Here is a 6,000-nt window from a genome sequence, read left to right on the forward strand (position 1 = left end):
AATAAAAATCAATAATGTGATTGGTTGATAACAATAACACACAAAAACATTAATTTATTAGATATTCATGTCAATGTAAAGATAAATATGCATGCATTAAAATTTATTCATATCCACAACTACAAAATGACTACTATTATATTTTTTATAATCTCTAAAACAAAATTTACTTATAATTTAATCTTTATGTCATAATAATATTTTAAAAATATAATACAAATATTCCTAATAAAATAAGTGTTAGTAATAACGATATAAATAAAATTTACTTATAATTTACTCTTTATGTCATAATAATATTTTAAATAATTTTTTATAATAATATTTTAAATAATTTTTTAAAAGGGTGAGACCCCCTGGGAAAAAACGCATATATTACATTATCGAGGACAACACATTTTGTATAAATGGCGATTCGAACCCGAGTGGGAAAGTCATTAATGAATCGTCCCTACCACCCAAAACAACATCCACATTTTTTAAATAAATATAATACAAAAATTCTTAATAAAATAAGTGTAAGAATAAGTATATTTACGAAAATAATACACATCTATATTTATTAATTTTTTTACTCTTATAAATTTTAAATATTTAATTATATTTTTTTGCTTTTTATTAATTTAATTATCTTTCCTTTTTAAAAATATTAAATGCAACTCACTAAAAAAACCGCTTTGTCATCAACATTTGAGAAGATCGCACTCACAATTACTCACACTAATCTCATTACCTTGTAAAAAACTTTCTGCCCTTGTGAAATATTTATTTATGTTTTTGTTTATGCACAATGTGTTTTACAAATTTACGTTCTCCACCCAATCTTTATGAAGTTTAATGCAACTTTATGTGTGTTTATGAGGTATTGGCATGCAATTTTGAACATTCACATATGTTTATAGAGTTAAATTATATTAGTGGTTACATGCAATTTTTTTTTGTATATTTATGAGGTATTTGTATTTAAAGATCTTGGATGAAAACATGTGAGCTCTCTTTGTTTCAAAATAATTTTGTTATTTTATTTTTTCCTAAACACATTATTTAACCTTTTTGCGGAGGGTATTTTGTTTTGGGGATATATTTTGTATCATTTTTTGGTTTCTCAATTTTAATCTTAATTCTAATGGAATGTTTTTCAAATTGAGAAATTTTCAATACACCCAAATATATTATGATAAAATAATATTTGATGGTTGAATATTTCATTTTCTAAGATTATTATTCTTAAACTATTAATATTTTTATAACTAACTTTTATTTTAATAGAATTAGTTTTATTTTATTTTACTTTATAAAATAAATAAATAAAAACCTTTAGGTATACATAAACAATTAATTTAAACTGGATATTTTATTTAACAATTCGTTAAACAACTAATTTCAATATGAATATGGAAAATAATTATTATTATTATTATTATTATTTTATTTGTTTCTTTTTTTTAAAGGGCATTCCTCCTATAACTAATTATTAAACCATTAAAAGTAATCCTCTTTTATTTTATATATATATTTATTTATTTATTTATTTTTAAATATTTATATAATACCATTAGTTTCTTGTTATTATAAATAGATATAATACTAATAATAATAACTTAGTAACCATTTAGAATCCGCTTTATTTTATTATTATTATTATTATATATATATAGAAAAGGTGATGTCATGTGTCGCTTATTATAACTAAACTTCCAAATTATTATATTAAATTAACTTATCTTTATGCCTCTGGTCATGCTAACCAGTCAAATTTAGTCGTTGGTCAATATGGCCGTTGCTTAGTTAAGAATTATAACCGTTGGAGGTTCTGCTTTGTCTATTTAACATGCATAGCTTGATCTGATTTTCAACTTGTCCTGACGATGAACCACACTCGTTGGTTCGAAACGCGTTGACAAATGAAATATCATGTGATTTATACTGAAAAATCTCTCGTTAACTTGATATGGATCACAGAAGCCTCAATTCAACAAGATATTTGTAATTTACATGTTTTTGAGTTTGTGCTTATTTTAGTAAAAAAAAACCAAACAAACAAACAAAACAAAACAAAAGTGAAAAGTTGGAAGTTGGAGTTTTCTAAAAAAATTAAAGATAATCATAATGAGAATCAACCATCACAATTTTAGATAGAGGAGCCCATTCCTTCTTTAAAAGCAGATATTGAAGACATAAATACTAATCTTCTTTCTTAGTAGGAATTAATTATTCTTGAAGCCTCTTTAGATGGAAGAAAGAGACTTCATGAAACTAATTAGTCCAAATCAAATAAATAACTAGTTCCTTCGTGAATCATAATATACCACCTCATAATTTACAGTTAATTTGACTATATCATTTTCCAATCAAATGACAAGTGATTGAAAATAAGAAGCTAAGATCCGAAAGTTGTAGGTTGCAACATCTCATTTCAAGTGCTAGTAACTTGTGTAAGAATTATAGTAAGTTGTATAAAATTATTGCAAATAATTTTATAGTTCTTTCATTATATAATATAAGGGAAGTAAGTATTAATGAAAAATGAGATCCTAGAAGTAGCACGCCAAGAAGGGAATCTCTTAAGACTATGTATTGCACGAAATGTAAAAGAGATCATCATTCCCAGTTTACTGATGACACTCTCCTATTAGTTGAATGTGTTAGGAAAGATTGTACTCATAAAGTTAGTGCTTTCCTCCCTCCCTTTGTATATCAGGTCAGGGCTTCTTTGCTCCAAAGAGTGTCATTCATAATATAAGTACATTATCTGGAAGTTCCTATGGTAGGGTGGAAAAAAAGATGAGAGAATTTTCCACTTGGTGAATTGGAAAATAGTCAGGTTTCCAAAAAAATGGGAGGATTGGCAATAAAATACCCCGAATACATGAACCTAGCCTTGCGAGTAAAACAGGTTTAGCAACACCTCTCAGACTCCAAAGAATGGTGGAAGAAAACATTCTTAAGGAAATATTTCCACAAGGACCGCTTGCTCAAGCCAAAGATTGAATCTTGGGAAGGACAGTGAACAAAGATATGGAAGTTATGCAAAGAAACAACCCTAGTAGTTTTGGAGCACCTTGGTTGGAAAATTGGCAATGGTAGACGCATTCATATATGGAAATATAGGGTTCCTTCTACCCTATTGGCTAACAAAGATCAAGGAGTATGGGATCTGACAATTTGAATGGAAGACCAAGGTCTTCACGACCTAGCTGATATTTCAGCTTGGGATGATGATGATGTTAGGAAAGGTTGGGCAATGCCCCAATTTCCCACCACATCTCCCCCAGGCATGGTTCATATTGCTCCAATCATTAAAAGGATTTGTGTCTATGGCTTCTCACTGCCTGGATCATCGAATCCGGACAGGAGGTAAGAAGATCTATTACACAGTCAAAGAAGGGTATGAAACGTTGATTAAACACCTCCCTCATTCATAACCTTTCGAGATATGGAGTAATATATGGAATAAATATGGGCTTCCCAAGATAAACATTTTTTGTTGGGAGATGGTTCATGGGAAGATTCTCACTGCGAAGAATTTGAACAAAAATGAAAAAAAGAAAGAAAAAAAAAGATACAAGGCCCCTCGTAATGTGTTCTCAATGAAGAGATTGAAGAGGATATCAATCATGTGTTCTGACAGTGCTCCTTCTGATATAAATTCTAGAGAATTGCCTTGAATCCAATTGAAAAAATTCAAAATATCCCATCAGGTTGGTCCAAAATGTTCGAAAGATGGAAATTTCTCTATCAGTTGCATCGCAAATCTGACTTGGCAAAAATCGGATGTTGGGTTTTCATTCTTAAATATTCATGCTGGGAAATTTGGCTCTCCCGCAATTATGGAATCTTCAAGAATATAAAGTTGAATCCATGCTCAACAACCATGAAAACCACTTAATTACATTTTGAATTCATATCTTGTAGGGGGTTCGATTTCGAATAATGAAAAAGAATGGCTTAAATTAAGTAGGTTTTCTGATCATGCTAGTAGCTTCAAGTCTCATAGAGATCAACCTTCTTTTCTATTTAGAATAACAGGAGATCAATTTAAGGAATGACATGGCTCCCAAGGAAAACATCAACGCTTTTTTTATGGAGCTTCGAAAGGTAATCTGGGGGAGGCAGGAGCGGGAGGGGTCCTTTATTGCCCCGATGGGGAAATAAAGATGAAATTTGCTTGGGGGTTAATATCAGTGCCAAATAACCGAGCATAAGCCTTAGCCCTTTTGCAAGGACTAAGCATATCAATATTGAGAGGAATTTGACAATTATGTGTAGGTGGTGATTCATTGACCATAATTCAAAAGTGTCACAAACTCATAAAAAACTTAGAATAAAAGTTGTCGTCGATACACCATCAAATTGGGATGCTATTCAAGAAATTTGATGTTATTAAATTCTTCCATGTAAAGAGGGAAAATAACCAAAAAATGGATGAACAAGCTAATAACGGTGAAAACCTCGGGTAAGGAGTGATAATATAAGATCAAGGTGATTCATTTATATCCCATATCCCATGAAATTTCATTTAGTATGGAAAGAGCCCCTCCCATTAATGATGCAAAAGGAATTAAGGTTTGACGAACCATTTATGATAAACACCAAACCCAAGACGAGGAAGGATATCGAAGGGCAGCATTCCTGTAAGCACGACAACAATGTTCGACTTTCCAAATGGAAGTTCTGGTAAGAAAATGTCATGATAGAGGACAAGCAGATTCCATTTTGGCCTATATTCAATCCCTGCTACAAATTAAGGCTGGTAGGTACTCCACTTGATCTGGAGAAGTTAATTCTACATGTGAGTGTGAGAGGAGTGACAGCTATATGGATGATACTATGAGATATGAATGTTAAGAGAAGGGACATCGACTATCAATACACAAAGTCCAAATGTAGATACGACATGGATTGTGGCATGCATTATAAAGGGAGCTTGCAAGCAATAAGAATGTGATTGGTTTGTGTTTAAGGTCAAGCAGTCTACACCATGGCATCTCCAGATAGAAATGATATTGGGAATGTTTTAGAGATCTGTTGGAGGCGATCAAGTCAGACCTCTCGGCTCTTTTTGCCAAGATTAGTAATCAAATAGTCTCAGAGGCTCGTTCTCATTTCATTTTGGTCTCTCATCAATTGGAAGATTTGCATGGGGATGTTGAACGTCTCCAACTCTCGATGGAAATTTTGGCAACTAAGATGGAAAATATGACTTTCAAAGTCAATAATATAGAAGTCTTTGTGGAAACTGCTATATTGGGTGTCATAAAAGAAGTCTTCGGAATTTCTAAAGCCCCCTCTCATAGCGAACAAGTAGTACCGTGGGATGGTGAAGAACTTGGAACGACAATGGCGGCCCCCTTCAAATGGAAGTCGATAGGGAAGAATCAACTGAAAGCCTTGGTGCTAAGAATGCAAGCAACGAGTAGTACTTTTATGTAGTTTGATGTCATAATTTTGTATGTTTTGTAACTATGTAGTATTATGTGGAGTCTTTTGGAGACTTTACAAGACAAATGTTAGAATTATAATTAAAACAAGGTCAGGTAGATGTAGGATGTTTTTTGAACAAGGTTAGAACACTGATGAAGAACAATTTTTTATTATAAAGAAGGTGGTGTGTTTTCTAATTAGATTAATATAAATCTACTTGTTTCTTAAAATAATAATAATAATAATAATAATAATAATAATAATAATAATAATAATAATAATAATAATAATCTTAATTTAAAGATATTATATCATGGTAAAATAAAAATCTATAAATATTATAAACATCATATAAATAATAATGGCGAGTCAATCTTCTAACAATAAATAAAACTTTTAACAGAATATCACATAAACCATCTCTCTATTATAATTATTCACTCATATAAAACACGCTTTAATCAAATAAATAAATAAAATGTATTTAAATAATAATAATAATAAAATTAAAATAAATGCAATTTTTATATAATATAAACCACACTTCCACTATCATATAGCAAAAAGCTTATTCAA

Source organism: Pinus tabuliformis, chromosome 7 (assembly GCF_031772625.1).
Source record: "Pinus tabuliformis cultivar Carrire ecotype Pingquan chromosome 7, CPIR1, whole genome shotgun sequence".
NCBI classification, from domain to species: domain Eukaryota; kingdom Viridiplantae; phylum Streptophyta; class Pinopsida; order Pinales; family Pinaceae; genus Pinus; species Pinus tabuliformis.